Below are 19,857 nucleotides of genomic sequence, written 5' to 3' on the forward strand. Positions count from 1 at the left end.
TAAAACATCCCAAATAAAATTAACTAATTTAAAAAATGTAATCACATATTCCAAAACATATCATTCTGCATTAGTAGTCTCCAGGGAGAGCAGCTGTAGTAACTCTTGATGCTTTTTTCTTTAACCAGTGCACTGTAACACAGGTGTGTGTGCATTTCTGTGTGCAAACATGCATAGGAAAGTACTGTGGAATCATATCCTATATCCTGAGAAGTTAAAAGGAACAGGTAGAATTACACACCTTTAATTATTCATATATGAAAACAGCACAATTGTATATACCTGTTTAAAAAAAGAACAGAGTACTAAAATGTACACCTGTATCTTTATGTCTTTGTTTAATATATAGTCAGGTCATTTACTAGAAATCCTGTATTTCAGATTGAGCTAATTCGTCTTTGCAGTTAAAGCCCTGATTTTGTAAGTTTAACAAGATTTTTTACAACACAACAAAAAGCCTTACAAGTATCACATTAAGCCTTGTAAGGATAGCTGCATGGATTAAAGAAAAGCCTGACAAATTTTTGCTAAGAGCAAACTGATGCCTCAGCTGCCAGTGTTGATGCTTTAAGCACTAACCTTTTTTTTTTTTTTAACCATTTTAGCATTCATCAGAAACATGTAAGAAGAGGAATAATGACAACCTACACAAGAATTTCATGGGGTGTTAACTAATAAAAGGACAAGCTGTTATACAGAGTTGTTATACTAATTAAAATCAACAGGTTTGGAAAAAACACACAGCATACTTTAATGAAGGGAATGTAATTTGCTTAATTTTTCCAAAAGCAGGGCCTAGTTCTCATATTAAAGCAAGGCACCTTTACAGACCAGTGATAACGAAATTGTCACAATGTTTGGGCAGCTCATCGATTGCCAAGATTTGTTACAAAGTGACATACAGAATCTTAGCAATTCAAGAAAGTGAAGAGATAAAAAACATCAAATGAAAAAATGAATTAAATCCGCCTAACACACAGAATCTAACATCCCAATTAGACAAGCAAAAGAGTCTATTAATCCCTGCTGGAAAGATACAGTTCTGTATTTTTTTGATAAGATACTTCTGCTAAATTTAAATGTAGTAGAAGAAAGCTTTCAGCTAGAGTCTGGATGCATCACAAGAAAATAAAACCACAGACAGAACTGCGCAATTGTCAAAATTAGGCTATGTGCCTTTTAATATTTACAGTGCTGGCCAACATTGAAAACAAGTCTATATAAATAATATGTAGGAGCTACCTGTCTACGGAATTGGATATTGGAGGGTAGTAATCGTTGGGTAGGACACAGGCTCCCTTCTTGCTTTCCTCTCTTAAAACACATTGAATGCAGTAATACAAAAAGTGTATATAATGACCACTCAGAGATGTATGTTTGGTTGGTTTTTAAGCACTCCCCTTTCATGAGGAGGCCCCAAGGTATTTAAAGGCATCAGCTTATGAAAACAAAGTCGCTCAATATTTTGAACAAAAAAGGAAAGCAGAAAATTGTAATCCTGTGGCATGACTCAAGAAGTACCACAGAAAAGAAATGCCACCTGCTCCACTTGAACCTCTCATAAAGGAGCAAGGCATGCACCAAGCTGCTTTAGACCATGTTTTCAAATCTATCAGCACTGTATTTAAGGCACCTTTAGTAACAATCACCTTCAGGAAGCCTACGCTAAATTCTTTCAGTCAGTAGCAGCAATTACTATAGTTAAACTTTTCATGTTTAGCCCTCCATTTTAAAAGCTTACTCATTAATTTATCAGCATAAAGACCATTAAGTACAACCAAAAGGGATGACTGTATTCAAGGCAACTTAGTAAAATTCTTCATTTAAATTTGATTAGAACTGTGATAGCCTATAGAAGTAATAAAAGATAAAAGATGATCTTTACTGATACGTTTGTCAGATAGTGATTTTTTTTTAGTAACTAAGCAATAATCAATTCTTGCATGCAATTTGAATTCAGTGACCACTCCTATATAACTATCCTAATAAAGAATACTGTAATTAATCTGAACTATTGATCTGACCAAGGGGAATACTGAAAACAGAGTATTTATAGACATGGTCATAATTTTTTAGTCTCTCAATGCTTTAGGATAACAAGGGCCTTAAAGTTTTAAAATTGGGCATCCTGGAAGCTGGAGATAACTGAAGCACAAAGCTATTCTCCCCACAATAATTTTTCAGATCAGTATACTATATCTACTTTGTAACACTATGGAAGTACAGCAGGGTTGAAGAAACAGCTGTATAGTCTGATGAATATATTAAATGCACTATGAATTGTGATCTTGCTGTTAGAAACTGCACGTAAATTTACCCTAACTGAATTAGTGAACCTACAATAAGCATGATGCAACCCCTCTCTCTCTCCAATGGCTGACTGAAAACTTGATTTTCCTGCCCATTTCTTCCCCCCAAGATGCATAGAATTTTTCATTTTACTAGTAACAGTGAAAAATTAATTTTTCAGCCTACAAAAAAAAAAGAAAAAGCAAACCCAAAACCCAACAGTGATTTGAAATACAAACATTCATTTTGTTGAAGGAAGTATTTTTAGATTTTTGAAAAAACTTGTGTTTTCTGTGTAAAGCAGATAGATATATTAGGGGGAAAAAAACACAACTGAAAAATTTTCTTGAACCCATTTAGAAGAGCATCCCAGTCACTTTGGTGGAATACAATCAATAACCTTTTGTAAATATGTTTGTAAACAAACCACATTTATGAGGAATTTAATAAATGATCATGTAATATCACAAAGAGCAATCTGGTCTTTTGCTGTTTAATGGAATGCAAACCTTATTAACTAAGGATTTCATTTTACCCCAGCTGCAATAAAAATGGCCACAGAAAGTATTCCACTTCATTGTACCATGGCATTTGACCAGAACAAAAATTTGCAATAAATATGCTCATACAAATAAGCACACACATGTAAACATTTGCAGAAGTCCTTTCCATATGGACTGCATCTGTTGGGGGTGGGTGGGGAGAAATTTTGTGTGCAAACTCATTTTTCCTGTTGTCCTTTTATATTCCAGTACTGCAGTGGGTTCCGCGACTAACAGAGCCTTCCCACAACTGGCAACATCCCTCTATCCCCCCAATCCTGTTTACACAGTTACACAAGGCTGTAGCTCTGCAGTGATCCAACTCAGATGTCCGTACCTTTGAAAACCCACTGAAATCACCCAGAAGAACATATATACAATTGCAGTTTGACCTGCTATCTTCGTAAAAATGGTCCCTCCTCTGTATAAAACAGCTCACAATGGCCCACCCATAGGTCAATAAGTTCATTAAACAATCTTCCACATTAGCTTCTAATGTAAGTGATAATTGTGCACGCAGATATGTGTTTTTATATGACATTATTCATCCTAGACATAAACAACTGCTCTGCAAATTGGCTTTTTAAAGTAAATAAGGAAGACTAATTATCCCTACAGAAACAAATCTCTGAATCCCAGCAGATTGAATTTCCTGCCGTAACAAAGAACCAGGAACATATTTCCATCAGGCTAAACTTTGGAAATTTTCCATTTCCTACAATACTTGCCAAACAACATGCTTTTGGAGAGAAAAACAAAACCAATTCTACTGCTGTAGACAAATAATTAGTCTGTTAGGGGACAGAAGATGCAAGCGCACTGGAATTGCCTCATTTGACTCCCAGTGACATCCCACTGCCAAATGGGGAGTATGAACCAGGGGAAAAACCCCTCTGTAGGCTCTGAGCTTTGTTTCCCTCAGCCAAGAAGCTGGTCCCTGTGCCCAGTATGAATCATCCCTTTCCAACATCAAGGAAACAGTGGAGTAAATGGTCTGTAATGGACCCATTTCCAGCCACAGACTGCATGCTTCTGCCCTGAGCACTGTACATGGGGGAAGAAAGGAAAACCCCACAGGACCTGGCACCTGACATCCATGTGAAACTGCTCCCCAAGCAATCTCTGAAATGAAAACATACTGGGATCCTTCTCCCTTTCAGTCAAGGCAAATCTTTGAGATGAGGAAGCAAAAGATAAGCCACATGCCACTTCAAATAGGAATGCTGTGTTTCTAACCCTTGGGAACAAATTACTTCTGAGATGTAACAAATACAGCACAACGTGCGAGCAATGCTCCTCTTGCTCTTGGCTGTTGTGCGGATAAGGGTACAAAGTGCCTCCTAAACTCTGGCCTTAAATATATATTAATATATGTTAGGCACTGTGCATAAAATAGGTTGAATACAGGTTTTCAATATATACATATATATGTCAAAATTACCATTATCATGTTGATCTGAAAATACAGAACTTCAGAAAAAGCTGCTACTGTGCTTTATTTTTTCACAAAAAATACACTTCAGACCTTGTAAACAGTAAGTCTTAATAAAGTTCATTTTACCTCATACTGGAATAAATAACCTTTAAAACAGAAACTAATATTCCTCTTATTACAAAATACCAATGGATTACAGAGGGCCAAAGGAGACCTCAAAATTATTTTCGCTTCCCTGGTTTTCCCAGGGGGAGGACAGAGGCTGAGGCAAGAGCTGCCTGCTCCCCAGGCAGGAACACCTCAGTCCTGTTGCTGGGCTGTTTCGCCCCATTACCGCCATCAGCTAGGAATATCAACTAAAATAGCCCCATCCCATCTGATTCATAAACAAGTCAAACCTTGGTTCTGGGGAAAAAAAAAAAAAAAAAAAAAAGGAAAGATTTAATTTATTTTCTCTTTTGCCTTTAAAGCTTTAACTTATTTTCAAATGAAGTTGTCTTGGGGAATTCTTGTCATCCCTCTCAGTGGGAAGATGACAAGAGAATACACAAAGAAATTTTATTTGCCCTTACTTATTAATGGAGGCTGTGGAGTATTACAAATACTACTTGTTAACACCTTCATCTACAAGACAAAAATGCCCTAGTTTATGTTATTGTGTTGGCATAAAAACAAAATTTACACTGTTTTAATTCAGCTTAAAACAAAGTACCAGATAATATAAATTGAAACAATTTCCCAGTATACAAAACAGTATACAACATAGCCACAAAAAAACAGCTACATCAGTTTAAAAATAAATCAGCTTTTGATTAAGTTGGGGCAGCTTTATATGCAGATAGACCTAAAATTCTACTCCCTATGTAAGTTTAATGTTAAGTACCACTTTGCTAGAAGTGTTACATCAAATACAACTCCTACTGTCAGTCCTTCATGAAAGATTCAATGTATTTAATCATTATCTTTGTGAACAACAGCAATCAGTGTGATTTTGAAATATTCCAGATTTGCAATTAAGATCATGCATTGTATCATTATCTTTTCTGTAAGACAGGGAAGTTTAAAACACATGAGTAACATTACCAATGTAGTCACACTTTTTAGTGAAGTGGTTATAAACATTAGACAAACAGATCTGAGCTCATTTTCTGAAGACCTACACAGAACTATCTTTATGCAGTATGACCACCAACAGTGCACACAAATTCGCTTAATCACAACAGGTACCACCTTTTGGAGGCATCTGGAATTCAGTGACTATTTACTTAGTTTGGTAACAAGACAATCAAATCACATACCCTGTACTCCAGGCACTGAGACAGACTCTTAGGCACTTCTGATTGCAATACCAAATATCACAATATGGCACTGAAGTGGTGCTATGACTATTTTCCCAAATAAAAACTGTAAGTTAAAAAAAAAAAAGCTAAGATAACATGTCAACATTATCTCTAAATTATTTCTTGATTATGCTGTACATTACTCTAACACCCAGCAGTCCCTGGAGATCAGAAAGTGCTGTATTCCGAAGTGATGGTAGCAGTAGCAGGCCATAGACCTGCTCCAGCAAAACCGTGAGTTCTCGGCCAATAAAGTCAACTTGATAGAAGAGACCCACACTGCTACTAAAATACATACAAGCTTTCATCTCCTTAGGAAGCTCCTGACCTGCCCTTACTGGAGATCAGGGAAGTATTCAGGGGAAATATCACTACATGCATCTCCACAGCCTTTCCCAGGCCTCCACAGCTACCGACACCAGACCGACTGGCTTTTGATATGATCCTACGCATCATTCCCACATCTCATGTGAGCAAAGGACCAAATGCAAACAGAACACTCCTACCTCTTCAGGTTTTGCAATTTTTAGTATATCTTGCTACATATATTTTCTTGCAGTCTATGCCCATGTGGCTAAACATTTCAGTTCTGTGGACTGCTTCGTCACATAGTTACATATGGCTATACTTTTACTTTGTAGATGATCAAGCACATCTAAATGTTTCTACAAGATGATCTTCTAATTCACAAAATATGAATTAAAATAACATCTTCCAAGTGAACCAAGCCCTATCATCATTTCATATTCTATATTTTGGTGAATGAACCTATTACCTTCGTATGTTACACAGTACACTGTACATTTAGCCTCTCTATGCTTTTATCTGATAGCTTTTTGTGTATCTGTCCATGAGAACAAGGCTAAAGCCACTTTCATAGGATCGGGTCCCCAGATTTTCTGTTGCCAGCCTTGACAAAAAAATAACAGACCTAAAATGGATGCAACAGACCTAAAACATACTTATAATCCCATCTCTGTCCTTGGTGTCCTCTTTCACAGGCATCAGTCCTGAATATCCTGCGTGAACAATATCATCAACTCAAGAGATCAGCTCCATACATACCACTGCAGTTTGCAGCATATAAAACTCAGATGTCCCCTCAGACTTGAGATTACCTGTTACTTACACAGGAACTTCTTTATGATAGCAACAGGGGATATGCAAGGACTACATTTTTTCTTCCATCAGTTTCCTGAGGAAGCTGTAACTATTGTGAAAAAAGCAATTACATAGGTTTTATCAGGACCTGATTAGTTTATAGATTATGATAATATATGAGTTACTACGCAGTGAAAACTCCCTGGACATATGCAGTCGGGGAACAAACAGGCTTACACTTCTTTGCTAAATATTAAAATAAAACTATACCATTAATTTATCCTATTTTAACTAAGCATTGTCCTGTGTTATACAGTAACAGGTTACAGTAGAGGAGGGCTTACGTCCTCTGAACAAGCGGCCAGGCTAGTGCTTCCCACAGAGCCAGCAGCACAAAGAGGCTTCTAGCTAACGCTGACTACTTCAAGATGTTTCCAAAGATTAATGAATTTGCAGGAGGATTTCTGCTGCAACGTCCCCCTCTCTTAGCGGGGCATGATTTAGCACACAACAATTACAGATAAATATTTCCATTTGTAATTGTGATAGTTACAGCATGTTTCCTAGGGCATGTCTTTACTGCAAATGGGAACGTGGTGTAGAGATACCCAAACTGACTTTGAGCAAGCTGGTGTGTGCACCTCTATTAGTTTAATTGTATCAGCATGACTTACTCAACCTGCTTTTCACCAGCAGCAAAAACTAAAAGCAAGCCCAGGCATCTTTACAATATGCCACAGGTTACAGTGAAGATGCAAAGTCATCTGTTTCTTATACCCACTATAAATCTCAAGAAGCAGACTGCCTGAAAAGTCTCAAGGAAAAAAAAATATTAAGATTATGTAATCAGTCTCTTGTTTCTAGCTGTCTATATGATGCTGCTGACATCCACACAGCTTCAAACGTAGTGAACAAAAATTTGCCATAACCCAGATAACCAAATGCTTCTACCATTAATCAAGACAACATATAAGCAGTAGAAGCTTTTCGTAACTTAACAGAGCCTAAGACTGAGAGATTCGAAGTTCTATACCAAGACAGGGTGTTTCCATAATAAGCCCACTCCATCTCTATCCACTGGGCTGGGCTCAAAACCATCTGTATTATTTTCTGAGGGAATGTGGCTACCCCATCTATCAATTAAGTATCACAGTAAGTCATGCTACCAGAACTGAAGACAACTATAAATTACTATCATTTTCCTAACATGCAAGTTTCAAGTGAATGATGAACCCAAATGATTGAAAGGGTTTGTTTTACAAAAAGCAGGGAATGCATATTAACTTAATAGATGACAAACTTGAGGCTTCTGATGAGAAACTGCCATTGTCTTTTAATCACAGTCTCACAATAAATGGAAATTAGAGTTTGTCCTGTCCCATGGGACCGTTTGTAAGATTGTAATTAGCTCACTGAAAGAACACATAAACTTGGATGGAAGAGAAGCGCCAACAAAGAGCTGCAAGCCAGTCTGTATTCACAAAACCACACCACTAGTTGCTGTTGAAGCATCCCTCTAAATATTCCTCTTATTTAGCACATCCAGTAACTCCCAAAATATATATCCTACAGAAGATACCTGCAAGCCATTCAGCTGCAATTATGACTTTAGATCATCAACCAATTCTTTCCCAGCAAGACTGCATACCCAAAGTCAACATAATCCTAGCAGTAACACCATTAATGTGAGACCAAATATAAATTGATGGAATAAAATTAAATAACTCTCAAGGTCACCTGGTAAATAAATGCACAACAAATTATTTAAAAAGCACTACTTGGGTGATACAATTGCTGATATATGAGTCCTGTTCACTGCTGTGCAGCACAAGAGCAGAAGCTGTGGATTTGATTACAACACAATACCAGCACATCTGCAATATACAAGTATCAGGAGCAGAGTGCCATGCTTGGCCCAGCGTGGCTGTAATGAGAAGTTGCATGTATTTAAAGGAGACAGACATCTAGAGGACAAACTAAAATTAGAGGCACATTCCCATGGGCAGTCCATGAGAATACTAGCACTCTGGTGAAGTCACTAAAAAAAGAACCTCCAAATTTGGAAGGTGACTGGGAGGAGAGAGGTATCATTAAACTCCTATCAACTGGAAAAAATCCTGGATCAGCAGTTTTGTAAGAGTAAGAAAGTATTAATTGCCAAAATCTGAAAAAAACAGACTGAACCGAGCAATTACAAGATATTTATCCATTGCCAGTGATGAAAGTTAGTGGTATTTCCAGGGTAAAAAAGCATTTACTCTGTGCCAGGTTGCAGCATGTGAAAAGCTGGAAGAACAGTCTGGCTAGCATCCTTTGGTATGCCATGGCTTTGACAGATAATTCCAGGAGCAGAACAACACAACAGCCTTCCATCACGATGAAAAGTGAATTTGTGACTTTTAACAGCAAACGTTTGAAGGAGTGAGGAAAATCCAAAAGGGCACCTGAAACACTTACTATACAACAGGGGATGGTTAGGGGGGTGGCTGTCAACCTGGAACTGCCCGATTCTATCCCCTCACCCTCGAGTACAAAGGGGAGGTTAGCCAGACTGGCACCAGCCACTGGCACACCACCGCCACATGGTGGGACAGTGAAGGGTAACAATGCTACAGACATGCTGGGCAGGCAGTCCTGAGTCCTGATAAGGACAGACCTGCAGCTATTGAGAAAAGTAAAAGAAGAAAAAAAACCACACCATCTTGCTCTGTTACACAGTTGACAAGAGAACTTATCTTAAGAAAACACAGACATAGCCAAGAAGCTCTTCAAATTCTAGAAGTTCCTGGTGATTTTTGTGAGATGTACTGGCTAGTAGTCTCTAGCAGGCAGCTGCAGTCATCACTAAATTCACCACAGTTACCATAGCCTAAGCAACGAAAAAAAAAGTACTACGGCTTTTTCTCTCTCATGACTTCTCCAGAACATGACACAGGGCTAATTTGTACTGCCAGTACTGGTAAGGTGCATTTGCATAGACAGCAAACACACCCTAGGTCTATGTTGCTAAATAGAGAAGAGCCACAGGCTGATGGTTCAGCCAGCTTCCTAGCGTCACAGCAATACAGTTTCGCTGTGCTTTGTTCATTATCTTCTATGTGTAATTTTACATTTTCGGTAAGTAACAAGATTTTCCATGTGCTGTTCTCAATATATAATATCCGAGATATAAAAGGAGCATTCCACTGGTAGATATGCAGAAGATGCATGCAAACAGCAAAAAGCAAGAGGAAAAGGGATTTCTGCACAGGACACGACAGAAAACTTCAGTCTATAAAATGTACTTCCAAATGCATGCTTTGCAACCAATTAAAAACTGCATTCCAAAAAGTCAGGCCCTGTTTACAGTCTTTAGTCAAATTACACTTTCATTAAGAACTTATGTCACAATATTTAGACATGAAAGCGGATGTATTTTTAAGAAAAGCACAGAAACATCCTAACAGGGATGCAGCTGTATTCAAGAACATGCACTTTTCCTTCCAGCACCCTGTTGGCTGATCAGCAGGAAAGATTTTGGAGCACAAAACAGCACAAATGCCTTGCTCTTTGCCCTAAACTATTTTCTTCTGCTGCATCTTGCCTAGGAAAGCATCCTAACAGCAGACTAACATGCTGCTGTTCTGCTAATCTGAAGTTACAAGCTCAAAACCAGACCATACCCTGAATTACACCGTATCTTGTGCCTCTGAAGTAACCTGTGATACTAACTTTTCACCAGAGCCCAGTCTAAGTACTTATTAGGACAGCTTAACTTGTTGCTAGCTTGTCTCCAGCAGACAGCCCCCATGATGCTTAGGGGGTGCTACAGGTGGCACATGAGGAGGGGTTGGGGCAACCGCAAGAAGGGAAGATTGTAACATATCTCGCTTCTGCCACCAGTGGGAAGGCTGTCGAGATGGCAGGAAGAGTCTTCTCCAGGTTGCAAAAAGCAAGACAAGTGGCAACAGACACATGCTGGAGTATGGAAAACCCCAGCTAGATATAAAGACACTTTTATTTATTTATTTATTTATTTATGTTGACAGGAAGGTGGTCAAACACTGGAGCAGGGCCTGGAGTGGCTGTGCAACCTCCTTCCCTCGAGATTCTTCAAAACCAGCAGCACAGACCTCAAGTAACCTAATTTTACTGGACATGGCTTGAGCAGGCCGTTGGGACTGGATAACCTCTGGAGATCCCTTCCAACCTGCATGATGCCATGATTCTATCCTTAAGGTCCCTTCCAACCCAAACCAGTCTATGATTCTATGATTTACAATGGTTTTTTTCCAGGAGGCAGGGTATGTAAGTAAAGCAAGACGGCTGGGCAGATGGGAGTAGCCCCAAGGATTGTCTCTCCTAATGAGCCTCCTGGGTTTGTACTGTCTTTGGAGGAGGAGCAAAGACATTCCTAAGCTCCCCAGCGAGCTCTCAAAGTACCACTCCTGATTTATCACGATCACTAAAGTCAAAACACAATCCATGGTCCAAAATCAGGAGACCTTCCTTTCACCTCTTGCCACTGCCAGCTCGGATCCTCGGCTTTCCCTTAGTCCCTCACTCACATGCTTCCCTCTCCCCAGTGGTCATGCCATCCTTCCTCCTTTCCCTCTCTCTGCCCCCGTCCCTGAATTTTCTCCATGTCACAGGGAACTGAAGTTGAGATAGCAGAGAGGAAGGTAAGGGCGGGACTCAGCTCTGAGGTGGTGCAAACACTTTCTCCTTGGAGACACATTTTCCAGAAGCAGGCACATACCAATTCCTCCCCACAGCCTCACTGCTGGAAAGGGTGACAGCCCACCCTCCTCAGGTTCGGATGCCAAACACTTCCAACAGGCAGATTTAGACTGCTTGAGAAACAAATGCTGCCCAAATGATAATTCTCTATTTTCTCTTGGGAAAGGGAACAGGCCGAGACAAAAGTGGCCCACAGAGCAGGTTCAGCTCACAGCCACAAATGCCAAGGCTGGAGCCGGGTTTACAATGGAAACCACCCCACAACAATTTTACCACCCATACAGGAGCTGCCCTAGTGCCATCCAAACAGTGACACCCATCCACACTACCAAATATACTGTAACACTTTTTCAGTTCTGGTTTGGTTTATTGGTTTTTTTCCCCCCAACTCAAGTAAGAGATTCACACTATTTCTTTCTAGCATTTGGGTATTGATCCAAGAATCAGTGCAGAATTCACCTATTAAACTATCAACAATGTTGTCTGTACAAAGCAAGGGGAACAGAACTGACCATATCCCCTAAAAATGCTCTAAAAATGTCTGCGCTAGCTTTACTGAAATAAAAAGCTTACTTTAGCTTAAGTAGTAGAGATCTATGTTTTTGGAGGAAAGGGTCCAGAGGAAAATTACATATTTGTGGTTTAGCTGGGAGTCATGATGTCTATCCGTATGCACAACACGTGGCTGCAGATTCATAACAAAGCAAGCTTTCAAACAAAAAAAAAGTGAGTTTTCAAACATTCATCTTGTGTGTTTAAAAAGACAGCAATTCATTTTAATTATCTTATTTATATGGTTCTTGAAGTCAGCAATTCAATTATGAAACAGAACAAGAGATCAACATACAAATGGGAAGTATGGCAGCCATCCCCTGCACAACCCCTGCAGCAGGTTCCTCAAGACAGATGTTTAAATTCCACTTCCCGTTTCTGTGGATTATTTTACATTCAAAACGCCTGGCTACACAAGCGTAACTGACTTTATGGAAAGAAAAAAATGTTTAGAAGAAGCTGGACACACTATGAAAAGAATTCTCATGCATTTAAGAAAACATACAAAACCAGCTCTAAGCAGGCAAGGAAAATCCTTCAAGGTCTGGTTCACACTCAATTTACACTTTATCGTCATCTATTTTGAGGCAAATTGTGCATATACTTTCTGAGGAGAAAAAAAATGGCAAAATTTGTGGTGAATCTTAGTGAAACGGGATTTCCTCAGTATATTATGAATGGTGCTACAGTTATCAGGGATATTACAACCAGCAATGCTTCACTTGAGCTAGAATAATCTTGTCTTCCATTAAAATGAAAGAGAATTAACCTAGTATGGCAAAGAGTGGTGCCACTGTCTACACTAAAAGATATTTTTATGCTCCACAGTAACTTAGAAGAGTAGTACCTAAAGTTTCAATGCCACTTTTACCAGAATAAAAGGATTTCCCTTAATGGAAAAAGAGACAAAAACTTTAAGCTGCCTTCACACTTCTTTGCTTTCTCATTCAGACCAACCATATTATCTGACACTTAAGGTTACATGTTGAAAATCACCGACACATTTATTAGCACTAAACAACTCACAGTCTTTTAATTATGGCGTATCTTTTTAGTATTTCGCTCACTTTTAGGGCCATCAACAGATCTACAGAAAGCCCTTCCCTATCAAATTCTTACAGCAGAAGTGAAAACATCTAGTCACTTCACCTTAAACATCAACCATGCATTCACAACTTCACCAATTAAAAGAAATCAAATGCACGGTAATAAAAAACAACTGCTGAGAATAAGATTGCAGAAAAGCCAGTTGCAACAAAATCCATGATACCCTCATTGTGTGCTCGTGCCTGATTCAATTTTGTCACAGTACATTTAATTTCACAAATAGCTACTACAAAACCAGCTTCTGTATTCTCTTGTTGCGTTTCACTGTTCAGCTACATGCTGTAGCCACAGCTGAATTTAACCACTGAATCTGTTATTTTGTAATACTCATTAAATTGCCTTACACAAGAAGAATGAAATCATGTTATATCACTGGTTTACCTGGTTTTTTTGTTGTTTTATTTTAATTCTCTCAAGGACTATGGTTCACCTTACTCATTACAGGAATTAAAAAATTAATTAATTCAAATGAATGGATGAGATTTAAAACTGTTGAAATGATCAGGTCATCTAAGAAATAAAAACAAGCAAAAAAAAAAAAGGGAAGTGAGATGCTCTACATAGATCAGTCCCACAGATTTCCAGTTTCTCTATGAGGTAAACAAAAGCTTTTTTATATATACATACATACAACATGTATATAAAATAAACTATATATACACACTTATATGCATAGATATATTTAATATACTCCTGAGTACCATGTGTATTGAGCATAAACATATAGTCAAGGACTTGTTTGATTTTCACTGCATCAGGAAAGAACTGTGTTATTACCTTTTAAGTCTGTATTAATATATTTTTGATGTAAAGGGTGAAACCTGCAATTAAGCTCAGAAAAAATATTGTGCTAAAGAACTACATCCACCACACGGGAACAGGCCTGATTTTTACTCCATATTTTGTTTATACCCTAACTTAACTAATGCCAGCCAAGCTACTCCTGACTTTGACACAGTAAGTCAAATGGAATTCAGAGAAGATTTACTAAATCCACATTTGCTTTATATTAATAGTGTTTCTTTTCAGATTCTTGTGAATTTATGTGAAGTCCCATGCACAAACATGGTGAATATTAAACATAAAGGACACACTGTCTTGCATAAAGGACAGAAAACCCACAATATAAGTTTCTTATTCTTCCCCCCACATGAAGGATTTAACGACTTCTTTGCACATGTTTTGTGTTATTGTGGGGAGAGATGAGAACACCCCAGAAGGCTTTTCCTCCTTTCCTTCAGGCAAAAGGGTACACTCCTGAATACGCAAGCTGAACACAAGCACAGAAAGTTTGATGAGGAGCAATGCCAACTCTGGGTGCTATCAATCTCCTCAGCCATTTACGAAAGGTATGAAAACCAGCTCAAAGTATGGAAACCAGAGCAGACTGCAAATAGGTACCAACACATCTATTAAATACATTTAGTGATCTGTCTTTTTTCCTGGTGTCCCAGACTGTCCTGCATCTAGCCTGCCTCTTGACCTACTGCAAAGCCACCATTCCTTGGAAAGATGCTGCTCCATATTCCCACATGCTGGTCCAGCCATAGTTCTTCATAGAAGATTGACTCTTCTGGCCTCCAAAGGACAGCAGCTCATGCTGGTCACTAGCGCCACAGCTCCAGCCCCACAGAGGCTATGCAAGCAGATCTGCACTCGACTAGCTCAGGCCTATTAGAGCTGACATGGCGCTGTTTCTGCTTGGCAGTCCTACTTACCTCTAAATATCCTGACTTACAAAGCCATTCAGGGACAACCTGTCCTGTTGCCAGAAGGACTTCATTTATCACCTGAAGGGCTGCCACATGTCAGTAAAATCTGCTGCAGCCTTTTGGGAAGGGATGAAGCTTCATCAGAGTCAGACTTGAGCCTGATGGGGTTGGCTAATGGATCCTGTCTGCTTGCCATATCTTATACACTGTCTATAAAGCAAAGGGAGGAGGCGGCAGCAGGCAAGGAACGATGTGCTGTAATGAAGCCAGAGATGTTAGCACTGCCATGTGAAAACCAGGAGATGCTGCTTATTTACATGATCTTACTACACTGGACATAGCATCTTGCTGTGTACAGCTTTTGACAAGCGGGAATGTAAAGACAGCAGATGCCCTTCTAGTAGCTACAGAGAGAGATAGTGCAACTCTGATTACGAAAATACTACCCCAACTCAGCACAGAACCTGCAAGAGCAAACTCAACCTGGAAAAAAACTCACATTTTTACCAGGTTTGAATCAGCAGTTTTCCAGACTGGGTCAGAACTTGCATCCTCAAGCTAACACAGTTTTTATGATCTGTTGGGACCACATAAACCAAAATTACCAAAGCAAGCTCTAAATCAACATCAAAAGTAGTCATAAGATGGGGCAACAGTGTCACACCATAAAAAAATATTTGGATTGCTAGACTAGAAATCAAGAGTGCTAAAATACAACTTTACCTAAAGTTAAAAGAGGAATGAGAAATCAAAGTTTACCAAAAGAAGATAAAGGGCAGAAAACAGGACAATGACGGTGCGTTTCTTAATGAAGAAATTATTATTTCCCTTACGCATTTTCTTTCCAAATTTCTAATTAAAAAATTGGAAGCATTATTACACATAACAGCTGTACAAGTAACAGTTACACAAGATGATATATCCTTTGTGGGTATTTGTTCAGAAAAGGATGTAAGCTTTTAATATAACTTGATGTGTAATCTTACAAACAAAAAGCACTACGTTCTCCAAACAGTAAGGCTTAACCTACATTTACATCTTTCATTTTAAACTCTATTATGCTAGCAAGCTGTAGTAAGTAAACAGTCATGTTTCTTTTTGCCTTTTTCTTGATAAAGAACATTTTCTAGTTATCTTGGTAGACCTCAAATCACTCCCTTTAACCTAGATCATACTTAGTGACTCCTGCATGTCAAAGCTCAGCACAGTATTCTAGAAGTGACTTCTGTTGGCAGACACAAAATAAATACTGTTTTCCTCTTTTTGATTGTTACTTCCATGCATCTGAGAACGGTACTTCCCCTGGGTGTTACAGCATCCCAATGAGATTTGTATTCAAGTAGTTCCTGTCATTACAGGTTTTTCGAAGTCACTCTTTTCCAAGAGGCAGGCACACCTCTTTTAAGATGGACACACATTCTTTGTTCTTGGGTATGTGAGCTCACATCTATTGGCTGTAAGGCTCCTTAGTCCCACCATATCAAACTGATACCACTTCAATTTTTTTCTTTAAGTCTGTTGATAAAAATATTAAAGGAGACCACTACAAATAATCCCATCATATGAGAACTACCATCTTATATTTTTATTGTGGTTATCTGTTTTCTTAATAACCCTAATAATATGCTGATTTTCCATAATAAAAAGAATTAGCACATAATACAGCGGTGGAACAAACGCCTTACAGAAGGCAGTTGATGCTAGTAGCTAGATTCATGACTTCATTAAAAGGATATTAAAAGTGCACTTGGAAAAAACTGTTTAAAAAATAAATAAATTTTCCTGCATCTACAAAGTACTTTTCAAGTGACGGTGTGCTCCTATAGGCTTAGCTATGCATAAATATATGTAGCCATATCAAGCAACACAACATCTGTGTATCAAAATGAATTATTATGGATTTTTTTTATTTGTAAGCATTTGGAAGTGCCAGATAGATGGATTTTGATTTAGTTAGCTTCCCTTCCCAACACTTGTCTAGTGAGAATAATTATCAGAAATTTAAATTTTCATATATGAATTCAGAACTTGTTATCTTACCCTAGTTCAAAATAATTCTTTCAGTAGAAAAGCCTAGTAACAATTAAGCTCCCTCAATACATATTTAAATACTTTATTTGTGAACATTAGGAAGACATGCTGCTTCCTGAAATAATAATCTGCTGTCATAAATACTTCCAAAAAGGCAGCAGAAAATATGTTTGTTTCCTCTGAGTTTAACATTTATAGTGACTACTTGGGGAGACTCAAATAAAGAACTGAAAGCATTTCCATGTGTGCCTCCTTAGTTTCCAAATTTCAGTCTTATTTGAAAGAAAGCATTCTGATTTAGTCTTATTCCCCCCCCCCCCCCATATTCTGTGCTTTTCCACACCTTTTGTTCAAATTGTACATTTTTTTAAAAAATAATTAAAACATTCATGTTCATTTTTAAGACTTCTCTGCCAATACCAGAGGACCTTCTGAAGTTTAGTGCATACAAATACAGACTAAAGTTGAAAGCCTTTTTTAAATGTCATCCTAAGATTTCCTAACTGCATAACAGCACTCATTAAATAAACAATCAGATCAGATATGAAATGGATACAAAAATGGTTCTGTTGGGTAGCTAAAAATAGGTATTTTGATTGTTAAAGAGCTGAGTCCTGAATTCTTTCTTATCCTGATGAAGTAATTAAGTACTAAATATTTTTCTAGTTACGTACTAATTGGACACCTACATTGGAAATACAAACCCAGTGATCTGTAGAAGTTTTTAATAATTCTGTTTTGTCTGGAAAGATAATTGGAAAATATTTCCAGTGGTTTTGAATTTTTTTTTTAAACTCAGTTTCTCTAAAGAAAAATAATCTTGCTCGTATGAAAACTACAATGTTTACTGACAGGCTGAAATCTAAATATGTGATTCACCACAGCTGTGCTGCTTTGCTCTGACCAGAGGGAAAGTATGAAAATGGTAACTAAAATGGAATTTTCACCCTGAAGATCTGGTACATACAACGCCCTGCAAAGAAGTACTATTACGTATGTATTATTTTAGAGATAAAGGTAACCTGAAACTGACATCTTTACACTAAGTCACTTTTAGAAGAGAGATTTAATCAAGCTAAGTAGGAAGAACAAAGAAGGCTGCAAGAGAAAAGAAAAAGGACTACTGAATTCTAATTCCAGAAATCTGCTGCCTTGCAACAAATTGGTAATTCAAAAAAAGACAACTTAAAAAAATATACATTGGAGAAAAATAAAGAAAACAACTGAGACCATCTCTGAGAAACTGCCCAATCAATTAAATTAGATCTTTGCTTTCCTACAGAGACTGCATTTGAAAAATTATTTTTTATACTGATCATTAACATGACAAGTCCCTTTTAAAAAAAATCTTTTATTCTCTAGGCTATTAGAAATTAATCCACAGCAGGAAATTCAGGAGAAAATACAGATGAAGGGAAAAACATGAGATTTATATTCATGGACTGGCTAATATTTTTAAACATGCATACTTCTTTGTCATCCACGTAGTGGAAGCAAAACCTGTTTACAAGGGTTAATCTTTACCATTTTGAGGCATATACAACACACTATACTTGCTGCTGTTACAGCTGAGCTACCCTTCTCTGATATACTTCCTTTTTCTCTATTAGTGCCTTCCAGAGTGATGTAGTATTACTGTCCACAAGAGATTATTTTTTTAGAAAGGGATGTGACAGTGCCCCAAGAATAAGAGATTCAGTTGGGTACAGGCAGCATGCACCTAGAATGATTTTAGGGTTAACGTTCAGCTGGCTGAGCACATGACTGCAGGAGAAGGGGTGACAGAGAGAGAAGGGGTTGTTACTGCTGTAACCACACTAATTGGAAGAGTGTTTTTCAGGCAGATACACTGGCAGGGCTGGCGGAACAGCTGACACTAGAAACTGAAGGACAACAGAATATAATGCCTGCTGCCAAACCCTGGCATGTTAATTCCAAGTCATGAAAATCTTCTTTCAGACAGATCTAGGACATGGCATCTTTTTGAAACAGGAGTAGAAGAATCTGGCTATAATCCTTTGACTGAACTGTGCACCTTGGTGCAAGTAGTGATGCATGGAATTTGTGCTGACTTACAGAACCCTACCTGCCTGTCATCAAAGCTGTCATCGCCTGTTCTCATTTCAGGTCATACATTCACAAACACAAACACTGTATGTGGAATTGCTGGACTGCCACAGAGAATCTGGACTCCATCCTAATACTGGTCCAAGCTACTCAACAAACTGAAGACATGCTGTCACATGAAATCAGTTTAGACCTTTCTTTCAGCTGAGTTTTGTTCACTTCCACTCTTCCACTTCATCAGTTTACTGTTGGTTTTCATTCATCCTCCCTGGTTTGTTCAAACTCACAAGGTTACAGCATGGCACAGGTAAATGACTCTAGAGTCAGACTAACACCACATGTGTAACCACTGCCCTCCACAACCGCAGAAGAGCTGCACCTCCTCCCTGCAACAAGTTGTACGTTCCCTTGTCTTGCTATTTTATCCCAGCCAAAATTTTTGCATTGTAAAGTGATGCATGCAGGTAATGCTACTCTTCATCTTTAACCAAATTTCCATGTGAAAACTCTAAGCTTTTAAGCGTGCATAACAGAGCTTTTTCAGAGATTCAGCATTTATTTTGAACTGTGATGCATTTTTTTTCAATTTGTGATTATTATTAAAAGAGCTGATTCTTTCCCAGGCATGAAGCAATTTATAATAGTCAAAAAATGTCACAAAGACCAATATTTGTTAAATAATAAAAGGAGAAAAAGTAACTAGAAGAGGAAGCAGCCAGCCACGTGCTTTTGGAGTACCAAGCATAAGTATTTATTTAAAATATTCAGTGAGATTACTAGTTTTTCTGATGACAACTTTTAAAAACTATGTGAGGACAGAGGAATAAGGTGGACAGGACAATCCCACCCTCCCACAAAAGTCTCAGGTACAGCAAATATTCTTGTGAGAGATACCCTTGGCATACAATTCAGTGTCTGAAAAACCCAGATACAACTCTGTAAATATCAAGTACTTATCTGTT

The 19,857-nt window shown here is 38.2% G+C and overlaps 1 protein-coding gene across 25 annotated transcripts in view; it reads right to left on the reverse strand.

The window, feature by feature from the left end:
* Positions 1 to 19,857, reverse strand: part of CAMK2D (calcium/calmodulin dependent protein kinase II delta) — a 159,393-nt gene that overhangs the window by 75,875 nt on the left and 63,661 nt on the right. The window lies entirely within an intron of this gene.

This window comes from Falco rusticolus, chromosome 1, assembly GCF_015220075.1.
Source record: "Falco rusticolus isolate bFalRus1 chromosome 1, bFalRus1.pri, whole genome shotgun sequence".
NCBI classification, from domain to species: Eukaryota; Metazoa; Chordata; class Aves; order Falconiformes; family Falconidae; genus Falco; species Falco rusticolus.